This window comes from Nelumbo nucifera, chromosome 3 (assembly GCF_055504915.1).
Source record: "Nelumbo nucifera cultivar China Antique chromosome 3, China Antique-T2T, whole genome shotgun sequence".
Classification (NCBI taxonomy): Eukaryota; Viridiplantae; Streptophyta; class Magnoliopsida; order Proteales; family Nelumbonaceae; genus Nelumbo; species Nelumbo nucifera.
In genome coordinates, this window is record NC_142651.1 from 88,290,001 (window position 1) to 88,307,500 (window position 17,500).

General features: G+C 44.3%; 1 long non-coding RNA gene across 1 annotated transcript in view; it reads right to left on the reverse strand.

The window, feature by feature from the left end:
• Positions 1 to 17,500, reverse strand: part of LOC148801664 (uncharacterized) — a 20,460-nt gene that overhangs the window by 2,016 nt on the left and 944 nt on the right. The gene's annotated exons all lie outside the window — the stretch shown is intronic.

Below are 17,500 nucleotides of genomic sequence, written 5' to 3' on the forward strand. Positions count from 1 at the left end.
AAGTATTCAGTGTTTAATTAGTTTCCAATCTGCTGCCCAGTTGGGCTTCTTTGTATGGCGTGGGACCCAAGCATTGATCTACACACCAGCCACATGGGTTCGGCCCAGCCTTTAATACAAGGCCCAGCCAAATTCACTGAAAATCTCAATGAACCCCTTGAGTCCATCGTATGAACCCTATGGGCCCAACACTTACATTAAGTGGTCCCTGGGCCAAGCCATCTTATAAAAACCCAGGGACTTGTTAGACAGTTTTGTATGCCCTTAGCTTCAATCATTTTGATGTACTTTTGTTGTTTAGTGGAAATAAATAAAGTGCATGTTTGATTCATGTTGTTTGGTTTAATTCTGTGTAAAACCCTAAAACTGGACATTTGTAGAGACTCATGTTAGTTTTAAATGTTCACAGCCGTTGGATATGTCTGGGGAGATTTATCCTGCCAAGGCTGATACTGGTGTGCCACCAAATGTTGGGATGGCCTGTCTCAGCCATCAGGGTAAGACCCGAGGCACATACAGCATGGGATTACTTGAATCCTTGAACCGGACCAGATTTCCAGTCTTGCCCTGGACCTTGGAGATAGATGGGCAAAACTGGAAAGTTACACCTGACCCCTAGACTCGATTATGACACTTCACTAGGTGCTGGATCAGCCTGCCTTTGATATGCCAATCAGTGAGATCCTTAGTGGGGATCAAAACCTGGGTATGTTGGGGCAGTTTGAGAATTCATCTGAGTGGGTGGTCATAGTGACAGAATCAGCCACTTTGTCGGACAAAGGGTAATGATCGGGAATGCACTCTCTCTGATGGAAACCAAACTGCCGGCAGTTGATTTCAATCGTTGGAATTTTGTTTTTGCAAATATATTTACATATATATGTACGGTTTCAAAATGTTTGCAAATGGTTTTAATTCCCGGGATCCATGTGAGAGGAGAGTGCGGCACTGTTCCTTGCAGCCGAGGGAGAGGTCCTCTCTTGTCGGGCAGTGCTTGATCATTAAGGGCTGAGAGGTTAAGTGTAAGACCATTTAGGACAATACCTGATGGGCTAATCTTGCACCTGCCCACAGTCCCTGGGTTTTTATAAGATGGCTTGGCCCAGGGACCACTTAATGTAAGTGTTGGGCCCATAGGGTTCATACGATGGACTCAAGGGGTTCATTGAGATTTTCAGTGAATTTGGCTGGGCCTTCTATTAAAGGCTGGGCCGAACCCATGTGGCTGGTGTGTAGATCAATGCTTGGGTCCCACGCCATACAAAGAAGCCCAACTGTGCAGCAGATTGGAAACTAATTAAACACTGAATGCTTAATGGGCCAAAAGCCCATTTCGAAGTGGGCTGATATGATCACCCATCAATGGGGCGAATTTGAGATTGAAGTTAGCAAAAAGGATTGGGCTCTTAGCCTTATCCACTCCTAGAGACCAAATTCAAATCAGATTTGAATCTGGTAACCTCCTGATAAGATCAGGAGTAAGCTAACTCTATCTGGGAAAAGGATTAAGAGTATCCCCTATCCAAATACTGATTTGGATTGGGATAACTCCTAATTAGGAGATTTCTTAATCAAGAAGAAAGGAGGAGATTTCGAATGTACCAAGAGGGAGAGAAATCAGATTTCGATCCAAGGGGTTTTGGTAAGCAAGAAAGGTTCCTGCGAATTGAGATTAGATCTCATTCTCTCCAGAAAAGAAAACAGTTCAGTTTTTTCGTTTCTGGAAATCTCCTCCTGCCGCCGCCATCTGCATTGTTGCAAGATTTGATCTTTGCAGAAAAGAAAGTCAAGAAACCAGTTCTTGACATCAGTCTTGCAAGAAAGACTGAAAGAATTCAGTGTTTAGTACATCCAGGGGATTCTTGTGAAGGATCCAGTGTGTAGGACGCACCCTGCTGGTTCTGTTCCATCCACAGCTGTGTCATCTTCAGCAGGGACAGATCTTGGAGCATTCTTTGGGCGTGAACACCAACTTTGGGAGATACTGCTTCTCCGGATCAGGTATAATCCTCCCATTTATCTTTTGGTACAGATCTGGTTTGATTAGGGTTCAAGTAGATTCTTGAATATTGTATTCTAAATTCAGGGAATATGATTCCCAGTTGGGAGAAGGTAGGAAATTTTTGAAATTCGCCCCACCCATTCCGCAACCTTTATGGCGTCCATTAGATGGATCCTACCATTCTTTCAGTGGTATCAGAGCCACAGGTTCGAATCTTGAACCAAAAGAAAATCAGATCTGACCCTGCGCAGATGGATAGAAGGTGTTCTTTCAAGATTTGCGCAGATTGTCTTCTTTTTTTTCAAGAAACTGTTTCTTGTTAAGGGCGATTGATCTGAAATTAATTTCTATTAAATCCAAAATTTATTTGGAATTGTTCTTTATTTATTTTGATTTAATGGACTGTTCAAACCTGGAGATCGCAGTGCAGTTTTAGCGCAGATGGTCTGCGCACCCTTTTTCTTTTCTATTTATTTATTTCATTCAATTCGGTCTGTAAATAATTTTTTTTTTAATTTTAGACTCAATGTATAGGATTTGATCAAGAATGTAATTAATAGAAATAGGATTTCTGTTATTTTTCTTGATTAAAGAAGATGGATGAAGATGGCGGCGCTGGAGATTTGCAGATGGAGAAATCGTTTTCTGCGATTTGCAGTTTATGAAACTGCAACCCTTGTGATTAACCTCTGTTTTGCAGGTGGTGCGAACAGTCCATAATTGTTTTGTGTTTGCTAGAAATCAAAACTATTAATTTCAGATCATTCAATAATTAATTCTTGAATTGAAAATCAGTTTTGGACCATTTCGGACTAGATTGGACCAAAACTGTTTGGACCGAATCTGGGTTTCGAAAGGGGCTGTTCTCAGTCCAATTGTCTCACACTTTTGTTCCAAATCTGATGTTCAATTACAGGGATTAATTCGGCCCACCAGTAAAGCCCAGTTTTAAAGGGTTAAAATTGCAAAAGCCCATTATTGTGAGATAAGCTGTATGGGCCGAACTGCTATCTGCGATTCAGCCCATACACCTAGTGGACATTAATCGTTAATGACTTGGTTTTTAAATGGGCCGTTGAATGGGCTTTACAGCAATTAATTGATTGGATCAATTCCTCCTTTACATGTGATGTTTGGATGTTTGATGTGCTGCGACCATGGGCCATAAGTACTTGGCCCGTGATGACTCGTTAGTGGCTCTTGCGCACACCATGGCTGAATGCACATCATTGCCATGGTGTCCCTGAAGGTCATTGGATGACCCCCTCTTTGCCTGGTGGGCCCCACAACCCTGAAAAGGGATGCGTACGGAACCCCTAGCCGATGAAGGCCCACCAGAAATCTGACTTTATGAAAGTCAGTGGGAGCCACTTTGGTTTGACCTAAATTAGAACTAGGCCGTGATTTTGTTCCCTCCAGCAAATATGAATGCAAGTGATAGGGAGATCCATATGATGGACTCTCTAAAGGCCTTCCGTCATTAGCACAATGATGGGTCCATCAGTAATGAGGAAACGCACCATAAAATTGGGCTATCCATTTGCTGTTGGATCTGTTAGAGTGTTTCATAAGATGATAGGGGCGTCATAGACCGATGTGGGAGGGGCTTCACCAGAAAATGGGAACTCTCTCACGGTACCTTGGCGTAACCTGAATATGATGGGTGTGCACTCACTGACAGAAGGGTTTACCTGAAAACGGCTCTGAACCTTGTCTGACAGAGGCCAAAGGGAAACTCATTTGATGAGTGGATATGATCCGTCACAGAAAGGTGGTGGGGTTATGCAGCTGAAACAGTTGGCTTCACGCACCCCATGTGATTTCCCACATTTCTAGAGACATTTCGTCCTCTCCGTCACTGAGATAGGAGGGAAATCTCAGAGATGAACAAATGGGAATGGAACATAGATTAAAAGCCATATCTATGTAGGTAAACATGAATCAAACTAAGGTTGTGGACTAATGATTTTGCTGTTTTATCAGAAAATGGCAAACGGTCAATTTGCAAAGCTTCTAGACGATAACAAGCTTAAGGGCCCAAACTATGCCGACTGGTACAGAAATCTTATGCTGGTCCTAACTTCTGAAAAGTTAGACAAGGTAGTGAAAAATCCTGCCCCGGAACGTCCGGGTGATAGGGCTTCTGAGGCCCGTAGGAGGGACTACCAAGATTGGGAGGATAAGAACTCCCTAGCCCGCTGCTTTGTCATTGCCTCATTAGACAACTCAATACAGAGGCAGTTCGATCAGATCGAACTTGCCAAGGACATATTGGACAGTCTAAGGACAATGTATGAGGAGCGGAACCGTTCTACTCGACAGAAGGTCCTGAAATTGTTCATGACCGCGCAGATGACCAAAGGGCAGAAAGTTCATGACCATTGTCTTCGGATGATGGGATACATCAACGAACTTGAAGCTCTTGGATCCGGGCTAGATCTTGGCACGCAAGTGGATGCCATCCTAAATTCTTTGCCCTCTTCCTTCAATGCGTTCACTATGAACTACAATATGAATAAGCTGAATGTCAGCGTCCAGGAACTCAGCAATATGTTGCAGAGGGCCGAGGATTTACTCAAGAAGGATGAGCCTGTGGTTATGCTTGCTGAAGCTAACAAATCGGGCAAGAGAAAGAGAAAGGCAAAGAAGCCCTAGAAGAAGACTACCAAACCCAAGAAGCAGAAGAAGAACAAGGCATCTGATGTCTGTCACTTCTGCAAGCAGACCGGCCACTGGAAGAGGAACTGTCCTACCTACCTGGAATCTAAGAAAGGTAATATCGAAACTTGTGTCATAGAAACTAATATGTTAGTTACTTCTGTGTCCTGGTGTGTTGACTCCGGGGCTGCAACTCATGCGTGTAACTCACTGCAGGGGTTCAAAGTTAGCAGAAGGCTGAGTGAAGGTGAAGTGACACTGTTCTTGGGAACAACTGCAAGTGTTGCAGCTGCGGCAATAGGAACCGTAGAATTAGTTTTTAAAGAAGGAGTCCTTGTACTTAAAGATTGTCTTTATGTACAGAACTTGAGAAGGAATTTAATTTCTGTTTCAAAATTGTGTGCTGATGGATATACTGTTTACTTTAGTAATATGATTACTGTTAAACGGAATAATAAATTCATCGCATGCGGGGAGCTAGAGAACGGTCTCTATGTTCTGCATCCTTCTTTGGAAACTAACTTAACCGAAACTACGTCGGTCGAAAATCCCAAGAAAAGGACTCGTGATACAATAAATCCCACGTGCCTCTGGCATTACCGACTTGGCCACATCGGTGTCGACCGAATCACAAGACTGGTAAAGGATGGTCCTTTGGATTTTCTAACCGTAGAAAATCTTCCCACTTGTGAACCTTGCCTCCAAGGTAAGATGACTAAGCGGCCATTTGACGGTAAGCCTGAAAGATGTGCAGGCACACTTGACCTAATACATACTGATGTATGTGGTCCCCTGAGTGTTAGGACACGGAATCAACACGTGTACTTCATCACCTTTACAGATGATTTTTCACGATATGGTTACGTGTACCTAATGAGACATAAGTCTGAATCATTTGAAAAGTTCAAAGAGTTCAGACAGGAAGTCGAGAAACAGTTAGGGAGAGAAATTAAGGCCCTTCGATCAGATCGAGGTGGCGAGTATCTCTCTGACGAATTCAGGGACTACTTAAAGGCCAATGGGATAGTGTCACAACTAGCTCCTCCTGCTACACCTCAACTCAACGGTGTTTCAGAGAGGAGAAATAGGACCTGATTAGACATGGTCCGGTCACTTCTCGTACGCTCAGAATTACCCACATCCTTTTGGGGATACGCATTAGAGACTGCTACCTACGTGCTGAATAGGGTTCCAACCAAATCAGTTCCGAAAACTCCATATGAGCTTTGGACCGGAAGGAAGCCAAGTGTGAGACACTTGAAGATTTGGGGTTGTCCTGCACACGTTAAAAGAACAAGTGCGGACAAGTTGGAATCTAAAACCAGCCGTTGCCTGTTTATAGGCTACCCAAAGGATTCGGTGGGTTATCTATTCTATGACCCAAGTGAGCAGAAAGTGTTCTGCAGTCGAAACGCCCGATTCTTAGAATCCGATTACATCCTGGACACCCATCGTCAGGAAATAGTTCTTGATGAGGAGAGCTCAGGAGCAGTGGGAGATGACCCACAAGTTCCAGGTAATGACCAACCTAGAAGGTCCACCCGGGTATCCAGACCACCAGTCCGATATGGTTATGACCAGGATAGTTACCTGGTGGAAGCCTTGACTAGTGAAGAGGATCCCGTGTCTTACGCGGAAGCTATGTTAGACATAGACTCCCAGAAGTGGGTGGAGGCCATGAGAGCCGAGATGGACTCAATGGAGACCAATGGAGTCTGGACTCTAGTGGATCCGCCCTCCGGGGTAAAAGCAATTGGTTGCAAATGGATCTACAAGAGGAAGAAGGGCCCCGATGGCAGGGTTGAGACCTTTAAAGCTCGTTTGGTGGCGAAAGGGTATACTCAGAAAGAAGGCATCGACTATGAGGAAACCTTTTCACCGGTGGCCATGCTTAAATCCATTAGGATCCTGCTAGCTGTAGCAGCGTACCATGATTACGAGATTTGGCAAATGGATGTCAAAACAGCGTTCCTGAATGGAGATCTTAGTGAAGATATCTACATGCAGCAGCCGCAAGGCTTCATTGCTGCTGGTCAGGAACACATGGTATGTAAACTTAATAGATCCATATATGGACTTAAGCAGGCTTCTAGGAGTTGGAACATCCGTTTTGATTCTGCAGTCAAAACGTTTGACTTTGAGTAGAATCCGGATGAGCCCTGTGTTTACAGGAAATCCAGTGGGGATAAGATCACCTTTTTAGTCTTGTATGTGGACGATATCCTACTCATTGGGAATGATGTAGGAATGTTGACTTCGGTCAAGGTATGGCTATCACAGCAGTTCTCCATGAAAGATCTTGGAGAAGCTTCATACATACTGGGTCTTCGACTCTATAGAGATAGATCGAAGCGGATAATTGGATTATCCCAGGCTGCTTACATTGACAAAATTGTCAAAAGATACAGCATGGAAAACTCCAAGAAAGGAAACGTTCCTTTCAGGCACGGAGTCACTCTCTCCAAGAAGATGTCTCCCAAGACTTCTGAGGAGATTGAGAGCATGAGAGACGTTCCCTATGCCTCAGCTGTGGGGAGCATCATGTATGCCATGTTGTGCACTCGCCCGGACATAGCTCAGGCGGTGAGTGTGGTAAGCAGATTCCAGGCAAACCCAGGACAGGAGCATTGGACTGCTGTGAAGAACATACTCAAATACCTTCGAAGGACGAAAGAGTTTTGTCTGGTATTCGATGGTAGTTCACTGCAAGTTCTAGGGTATACCGATGCCGATTTCCAGTCGGATCCAGATGATAGAAAGTCTACATCTGGGTATGTTTTCACGATAGGATCGTGTGCTGTTTGCTGGAAAAGCAGCAAACAGGGGTCCACTGCAGACTCCACAACCGAGGCCGAGTACATTGCCGCAAGTGAAGCTGCCAAGGAAGCCGTGTGGATGAAGAAATTCATACACGAATTGGGAGCGATTCCATCCAGCACATCACCCATCCCGTTGTTGTGTGACAACAATGGAGCGATCGCCCAGGCTAAAGAGCCTCGGGCCCACTCGAAGTCAAAGCACATCGAGAGGAAGTACCATGTACTGCGGGAGATCGTTGGTAGAGGGGACGTCCTAATTCAAAAGGTAGCATCAGCGGATAATGTGGCAGACCCATTGACTAAGCCACTGACACAGAAGGTGTTTGAGAAACACGTGGAAAGTATGGGACTCCGGCTTGTACCAGATTGGACCTAAGTGCAAGTGGGAGCTGTTAGACAGTTTTGTATGCCCTTAGCTTCAATCATTTTGATGTACTTTTGTTGTTTAGTGGAAATAAATAAAGTGCATGTTTGATTCATGTTGTTTGGTTTAATTCTGTGTAAAACCCTAAAACTGGACATTTGTAGAGACTCATGTTAGTTTTAAATGTTCACAGCCGTTGGATATGTCTGGGGAGATTTATCCTGCCAAGGCTGATACTGGTGTGCCACCAAGTGTTGGGATGGCCTGTCTCAGCCATCAGGGTAAGACCCGAGGCACATACAGCATGGGATTACTTGAATCCTTGAACCGGACCAGATTTCCAGTCTTGCCCTGGACCTTGGAGATAGATGGGCAAAACTGGAAAGTTACACCTGACCCCTAGACTCGATTATGACACTTCACTAGGTGCTGGATCAGCCTGCCTTTGATATGCCAATCAGTGAGATCCTTAGTGGGGATCAAAACCTGGGTATGTTGGGGCAGTTTGAGAATTCATCTGAGTGGGTGGTCATAGTGACAGAATCAGCCACTTTGTCGGACAAAGGGTAATGATCGGGAATGCACTCTCTCTGATGGAAACCAAACTGCCGGCAGTTGATTTCAATCGTTGGAATTTTGTTTTTGCAAATATATTTACATATATATGTACGGTTTCAAAATGTTTGCAAATGGTTTTAATTCCCGGGATCCATGTGAGAGGAGAGTGCGGCACTGTTCCTTGCAGCCGAGGGAGAGGTCCTCTCTTGTCGGGCAATGCTTGATCATTAAGGGCTGAGAGGTTAAGTGTAAGACCATTTAGGACAATACCTGATGGGCTAATCTTGCACCTGCCCACAGTCCCTGTGTTTTTATAAGATGGCTTGGCCCAGAGACCACTTAATGTAAGTGTTGGGCCCATAGGGTTCATACGATGGACTCAAGGGGTTCATTGAGATTTTCAGTGAATTTGGCTGGGCCTTCTATTAAAGGCTGGGCCGAACCCATGTGGCTGGTGTGTAGATCAATGCTTGGGTCCCACGCCATACAAAGAAGCCCAACTGGGCAGCAGATTGGAAACTAATTAAACACTGAATGCTTAATGGGCCAAAAGCCCATTTCGAAGTGGGCTGATATGATCACCCATCAATGGGGCGAATTTGAGATTGAAGTTAGCAAAAAGGATTGGGCTCTTAGCCTTATCCACTCCTAGAGACCAAATTCAAATCAGATTTGAATCTGGTAACCTCCTGATAAGATCAGGAGTAAGCTAACTCTATCTGGGAAAAGGATTAAGAGTATCCCCTATCCAAATACTGATTTGGATTGGGATAACTCCTAATTAGGAGATTTCTTAATCAAGAAGAAAGGAGGAGATTTCGAATGTACCAAGAGGGAGAGAAATCAGATTTCGATCCAAGGGGTTTTGGTAAGCAAGAAAGGTTCCTGCGAATTGAGATTAGATCTCATTCTCTCCAGAAAAGAAAACAGTTCAGTTTTTTCGTTTCTGGAAATCTCCTCCTGCCGCCGCCATCTGCATTGTTGCAAGATTTGATCTTTGCAGAAAAGAAAGTCAAGAAACCAGTTCTTGACATCAGTCTTGCAAGAAAGACTGAAAGAATTCAGTGTTTAGTACATCCAGGGGATTCTTGTGAAGGATCCAGTGTGTAGGACGCACCCTGCTGGTTCTGTTCCATCCACAGCTGTGTCATCTTCAGCAGGGACAGATCTTGGAGCATTCTTTGGGCGTGAACACCAACTTTGGGAGATACTGCTTCTCCGGATCAGGTATAATCCTCCCATTTATCTTTTGGTACAGATCTGGTTTGATTAGGGTTCAAGTAGATCCTTGAATATTGTATTCTAAATTCAGGGAATATGATTCCCAGTTGGGAGAAGGTAGGAAATTTTTGAAATTCGCCCCACCCATTCCGCAACCTTTATGGCGTCCATTAGATGGATCCTACCATTCTTTCAGGACTGTGGGCAGGTGCAAGATTAGCCCATCAGGTATTATCCTAAATGGTCTTACACTTAACCTCTCAGCCCTTAATGATCAAGCACTGCCCGACAAGAGAGGACCTCTCCCTCGGCTGCAAGGAACAGTGCCGCATTCTCCTCTCACATGGATCCCGGGAATCAAAACCATTTGCAAACATTTTGAAACCGTACATATATATGTAAATATATTAATTTTGCAAAAACAAAATTCCAACGATTGAAATCAACTGCCGGCAGTTTGGTTTCCATCAGAGAGAGTGCATTCCCGATCATTACCCTTTGTCCGACAAAGTGGCTGATTCTGTCACTATGACCACCCACTCAGATGAATTCTCAAACTGCCCCAACATACCCAGGTTTTGATCCCCACTAAGGATCTCACTGATTGGCATATCAAAGGCAGCCTGATCCAACACCTAGTGAAGTGTCATAATCGAGTCTAGGGGTCAGGTGTAACTTTCCAGTTTTGCCCATCTATCTCCAAGGTCCAGGGCAAGACTGGAAATCTGGTCCGGTTCAAGGATTCAAGTAATCCCATGTTGTATGTGCCTCGGGTCTTACCCTGATGGCTGAGACAGGCCATCCCAACACTTGGTGGCACACCAGTATCAGCCTTGGCAGGATAAATCTCCCCAGACTTATCCAACGGCTGTGAACATTTAAAACTAACATGAGTCTCTACAAATGTCCAGTTTTAGGGTTTTACACAGAATTAAACCAAACAACATGAATCAAACATGCACTTTATTTATTTCCACTAAATAACAAAAGTACATCAAAATGATTGAAGCTAAGGGCATACAAAACAGTCTAACAGCTCCCACTTGCACTTAGGTCCAATCTGGTACAAGCCGGAGTCCCATACTTTCCACGTGTTTCTCAAACACCTTCTGTGTCAGTGGCTTAGTCAATGGGTCTGCCACATTATCCGCTGATGCTACCTTTTGAATTAGGACGTCCCCTCTACCAACGATCTCCCGCAGTACATGGTACTTCCTCTCGATGTGCTTTGACTTCGAGTGGGCCCGAGGCTCTTTAGCCTGGGCGATCGCTCCATTGTTGTCACACAACAACGGGATGGGTGATGTGCTGGATGGAATCGCTCCCAATTCGTGTATGAATTTCTTCATCCACACAGCTTCCTTGGCAGCTTCACTTGCGGCAATGTACTCGGCCTCGGTTGTGGAGTCTGCAGTGGACCCCTGTTTGCTGCTTTTCCAGCAAACAGCACACGATCCTATCGTGAAAACATACCCAGATGTAGACTTTCTATCATCTGGATCCGACTGGAAATCGGCATCGGTATACCCTAGAACTTGCAGTGAACTACCATCAAATACCAGACAAAACTCTTTCGTCCTTCGAAGGTATTTGAGTATGTTCTTCACAGCAGTCCAATGCTCCTGTCTTGGGTTTGCCTGGAATCTGCTTACCACACTCACCGCCTGAGCTATGTCCGGGCGAGTGCACAACATGGCATACATGATGCTCCCCACAGCTGAGGCATAGGGAACGTCTCTCATGCTCTCAATCTCCTCAGAAGTCTTGGGAGACATCTTCTTGGAGAGAGTGACTCCGTGCCTGAAAGGAACGTTTCCTTTCTTGGAGTTTTCCATGCTGTATCTTTTGACAATTTTGTCAATGTAAGCAGCCTGGGATAATCCAATTATCCGCTTCGATCTATCTCTATAGAGTCGAAGACCCAGTATGTATGAAGCTTCTCCAAGATCTTTCATGGAGAACTGCTGTGATAGCCATACCTTGACCGAAGTCAACATTCCTACATCATTCCCAATGAGTAGGATATCGTCCACATACAAGACTAAAAAGGTGATCTTATCCCCACTGGATTTCCTGTAAACACAGGGCTCATCCGGATTCTGCTCAAAGTCAAACGTTTTGACTGCAGAATCAAAACGGATGTTCCAACTCCTAGAAGCCTGCTTAAGTCCATATATGGATCTATTAAGTTTACATACCATGTGTTCCTGACCAGCAGCAATGAAGCCTTGCGGCTGCTGCATGTAGATATCTTCACTAAGATCTCCATTCAGGAACGCTGTTTTGACATCCATTTGCCAAATCTCGTAATCATGGTACGCTGCTACAGCTAGCAGGATCCTAATGGATTTAAGCATGGCCACCGGTGAAAAGGTTTCCTCATAGTCGATGCCTTCTTTCTGAGTATACCCTTTCGCCACCAAACGAGCTTTAAAGGTCTCAATCCTGCCATCGGGGCCCTTCTTCCTCTTGTAGATCCATTTGCAACCAATTGCTTTTACCTCGGAGGGCGGATCCACTAGAGTCCAGACTCCATTGGTCTCCATTGAGTCCATCTCGGCTCTCATGGCCTCCACCCACTTCTGGGAGTCTATGTCTAACATAGCTTCCGCGTAAGACACGGGATCCTCTTCACTAGTCAAGGCTTCCACCAGGTAACTATCCTGGTCATAACCATATCGGACTGGCGGTCTGGATACCCGGGTGGACCTTCTAGGTTGGTCATTACCTGGAACTTGTGGGTCATCTCCCACTGCTCCTGAGCTCTCCTCATCAAGAACTATTTCCTGACGATGGGTGTCCAGGATGTAATCGGATTCTAAGAATCGGGCGTTTCGACTGCAGAACACTTTCTGCTCACTTGGGTCATAGAATAGATAACCCACCGAATCCTTTGGGTAGCCTATAAACAGGCAACGGCTGGTTTTAGATTCCAACTTGTCCGCACTTGTTCTTTTAACGTGTGCAGGACAACCCCAAATCTTCAAGTGTCTCACACTTGGCTTCCTTCTGGTCCAAAGCTCATATGGAGTTTTCGGAACTGATTTGGTTGGAACCCTATTCAGCACGTAGATAGCAGTCTCTAATGCGTATCCCCAAAAGGATGTGGGTAATTCTGAGCGTACGAGAAGTGACCGGACCATGTCTAACAAGGTCCTATTTCTCCTCTCTGAAACACCGTTGAGTTGAGGTGTAGCAGGAGGAGCTAGTTGTGACACTATCCCATTGGCCTTTAAGTAGTCCCTGAATTCGTCAGAGAGATACTCGCCACCTTGATCTGATCGAAGGGCCTTAATTTCTCTCCCTAACTGTTTCTCGACTTCCTGTCTGAACTCTTTGAACTTTTCAAATGATTCAGACTTATGTCTCATTAGGTACACGTAACCATACCGTGAAAAATCATCTGTAAAGGTGATGAAGTACACGTGTTGATTCCGTGTCCTAACACTCAGGGGACCACATACATCAGTATGTATTAGGTCAAGTGTGCCTGCACATCTTTTAGGCTTACCGTCAAATGGCCGCTTAGTCATCTTACCTTGGAGGCAAGGTTCACAAGTGGGAAGATTTTCTACGGTTAGAAAATCCAAAGGACCATCCTTTACCAGTCTTGTGATTCGGTCGACACCGATGTGGCCAAGTCGGTAATGCCAGAGGCACGTGGGATTTACTGTATCACGAGTCCTTTTCTTGGGATTTTCAACCGACGTAGTTTCGGTTAAGTTAGTTTCCAAAGAAGGATGCAGAACATAGAGACCGTTCTTTAGCTCCCCGCATGCGATGAATTTATTATTCCGTTTAACAGTAATCATATTACTAAAGTAAACAGTATATCCATCAGCACACAATTTTGAAACAGAAATTAAATTCCTTCTCAAGTTCTGTACATAAAGACAATCTTTAAGTACGAGGACTCCTTCTTTAAAAACTAATTCTACGGTTCCTATTGCCGCAGCTGCAACACTTGCAGTTGTTCCCAAGAACAGTGTCACTTCACCTTCACTCAACCTTCTGCTAACTTTGAACCCCTGCAGTGAGTTACACGCATGAGTTGAAGCCCCGGAGTCAACACACCAGGACACAGAAGTAACTAACATATTAGTTTCTATGACACAAGTTTCGATATTACCTTTCTTAGATTCCAGGTAGGTAGGACAGTTCCTCTTCCAGTGGCCGGTCTGCTTGCAGAAGTGACAGACATCAGATGCCTTGTTCTTCTTCTGCTTCTTGGGTTTGGTAGTCTTCTTCTAGGGCTTCTTTGCCTTTCTCTTTCTCTTGCCCGATTTGTTAGCTTCAGCAAGCATAACCACAGGCTCATCCTTCTTGAGTAAATCCTCGGCCCTCTGCAACATATTGCTGAGTTCCTGGACGCTGACATTCAGCTTATTCATATTGTAGTTCATAGTGAACGCATTGAAGGAAGAGGGCAAAGAATTTAGGATGGCATCCACTTGCGTGCCAAGATCTAGCCCGGATCCAAGAGCTTCAAGTTCGTTGATGTATCCCATCATCCGAAGACAATGGTCATGAACTTTCTGCCCTTTGGTCATCTGCGCGGTCATGAACAATTTCAGGACCTTCTGTCGAGTAGAACGGTTCTGCTCCTCATACATTGTCCTTAGACTGTCCAATATGTCCTTGGCAAGTTCGATCTGATCGAACTGCCTCTGTATTGAGTTGTCTAATGAGGCAATGACAAAGCAGCGGGCTAGGGAGTTCTTATCCTCCCAATCTTGGTAGTCCCTCCTACGGGCCTCAGAAGCCCTATCACCCGGACGTTCCGGGGCAGGATTTTTCACTACCTTGTCTAACTTTTCAGAAGTTAGGACCAGCATAAGATTTCTGTACCAGTCGGCATAGTTTGGGCCCTTAAGCTTGTTATCGTCTAGAAGCTTTGCAAATTGACCGTTTGCCATTTTCTGATAAAACAGTAAAATCATTAGTCCACAACCTTAGTTTGATTCATGTTTACCTACATAGATATGGCTTTTAATCTATGTTCCATTCCCATTTGTTCATCTCTGAGATTTCCCTCCTATCTCAGTGACGGAGACGACGAAATGTCTCTGGAAATGTGGGAAATCACATGGGGTGCGTGAAGCCAACTGTTTCAGCTGCATAACCCCACCACCTTTCTGTGACGGATCATATCCACTCATCAAATGAGTTTCCCTTTGGCTTCTGTCAGACAAGGTTTAGAGCCGTTTTCAGGTAAACCCTTCTGTCAGTGAGTGCACACCCATCATATTCAGGTTACGCCAAGGTACCGTGAGAGAGTTCCCATTTTCTGGTGAAGCCCCTCCCACATCGGTCTATGACGCCCCTATCATCTTATGAAACACTCTAACAGATCCAACAGCAAATGGATAGCCCAATTTTATGGTGCGTTTCCTCATTACTGATGGACCCATCATTGTGCTAATGACGGAAGGCCTTTAGAGAGTCCATCATATGGATCTCCCTATCACTTGCATTCATATTTGCTGGAGGGAACAAAATCACGGCCTAGTTCTAATTTAGGTCAAACCAAAGTGGCTCCCACTGACTTTCATAAAGTCAGATTTCTGGTGGGCCTTCATCGGCTAGGGGTTCCGTACGCATCCCTTTTCAGGGTTGTGGGGCCCACCAGGCAAAGAGGGGGGTCATCCAATGACCTTCAGGGACACCATGGCAATGATGTGCATTCAGCCATGGTGTGCGCAAGAGCCACTAACGAGTCATCACGGGCCAAGTACTTATGGCCCATGGTCGCAGCACATCAAACATCCAAACATCACATGTAAAGGAGGAATTGATCCAAACAATTAATTGCTGTAAAGCCCATTCAACGGCCCATTTAAAAACCAAGTCATTAACGATTAATGTTCACTAGGTGTATGGGCTGAATCGCAGATAGCAGTTCGGCCCATACAGCTTATCTCACAATAATGGGCTTTTGTAGTTTTAACCCTTTAAAACTGGGCTTTACAGGTGGGCCGAATTAATCCCTGTAATTGAACATCAGATTTGGAACAAAAGTGTGAGACAATTGGACTGAGAACAGCCCCTTTCGAAACCCAGATTCGGTCCAAACAGTTTTGGTCCAATCTAGTCCGAAATGGTCCAAAACTGATTTTCAATTCAAGAATTAATTATTGAATGATCTGAAATTAATAGTTTTGATTTCTAGCAAACACAAAACAATTATGGACTGTTCGCACCACCTGCAAAACAGAGGTTAATCACAATGGTTGCAGTTTCATAAACTGCAAATCGCAGAAAACGATTTCTCCATCTGCAAATCTCCAGCGCCGCCATCTTCTTCCATCTTCTTTAATCAAGAAAAATAACAGAAATCCTATTTCTATTAATTACATTCTTGATCAAATCCTATACATTCAGTCTAAAAAAAAAATAAAAAAAAAATTATTTACAGACCGAATTGAATGAAATAAATAAATGGAAAAGAAAAAGGGTGCGCAGACCATCTGCGCTAAAACTGCACTGCGATCTCCAGGTTTGAACAGTCCATTAAATCAAAATAAATAAAGAACAATTCCAAATAAATTTTGGATTTAATAGAAATTAATTTCAGATCAATCGCCCATAACAAGAAACAATTTCTTGAAAAAAAAAAGAAGACAATCTACGCAATCTTGAAAGAACACCTTCTATCCATCTGCGCAGGGTCAGATCTGATTTTCTTTTGGTTCAAGATTCGAACCTGTGGCTCTGATACCACTGGAAGAATGGTTGGATCCATCTAATGGATGCCATAAAGGTTGCGGAATGGGTGGGGCGAATTTCAAAAATTTCCTACCTTCTCCCAACTGGGAATCATATTCCCTGAATTTAGAATACAATATTCAAGGATCTACTTGAACCCTAATCAAACCAGATCTGTACCAAAAGATAAATGGGAGGATTATACCTGATCCGGAGAAGCAGTATCTCCCAAAGTTGGTGTTCACGCCCAAAGAATGCTCCAAGATCTGTCCCTGCTGAAGATGACACAGCTGTGGATGGAACAGAACCAGCAGGGTGCGTCCTACACACTGGATCCTTCACAAGAATCCCCTGGATGTACTAAACACTGAATTCTTTCAGTCTTTCTTGCAAGACTGATGTCAAGAACTGGTTTCTTGACTTTCTTTTCTGCAAAGATCAAATCTTGCAACAATGCAGATGGCGGCGGCAGGAGGAGATTTCCAGAAACGAAAAGGCTGAACTGTTTTCTTTTCTGGAGAGAATGAGATCTAATCTCAATTCGCAGGAACCTTTCTTGCTTACCAAAACCTCTTGGATCGAAATCTTATTTCTCTCTCTTGGTTCATTCGAAAATCTCCTCTCTTTTCTTCTTGATTAAGAAATCTCCTAATTAGGAGTTATCCCAATCCAAATCAGTATTTGGATAGGGGATAATCTTAATCCCTTTCCCAGATAGAGTTAGCTTACTCCTGATCTTATCAGGAGGTTACCAGATTCAAATCTGATTTGAATTTGGTCTCTAAGAGTGGATAAGGCTAAGAGCCCAATCCTTTTTGCTAACTTCAATCTCAAATTCGCCCCATTGATGGGTGATCATATCAGCCCACTTCGAAATGGGCTTTTGGCCCATTAAGTATTCAGTGTTTAATTAGTTTCCAATCTGCTGCCCAGTTGGGCTTCTTTGTATGGCGTGGGACCCAAGCATTGATCTACACACCAGCCACATGGGTTCGGCCCAGCCTTTAATACAAGGCCCAGCCAAATTCACTGAAAATCTCAATGAACCCCTTGAGTCCATCGTATGAACCCTATGGGCCCAACACTTACATTAAGTGGTCCCTGGGCCAAGCCATCTTATAAAAACCCAGGGACTGTGGGCAGGTGCAAGATTAGCCCATCAGGTATTATCCT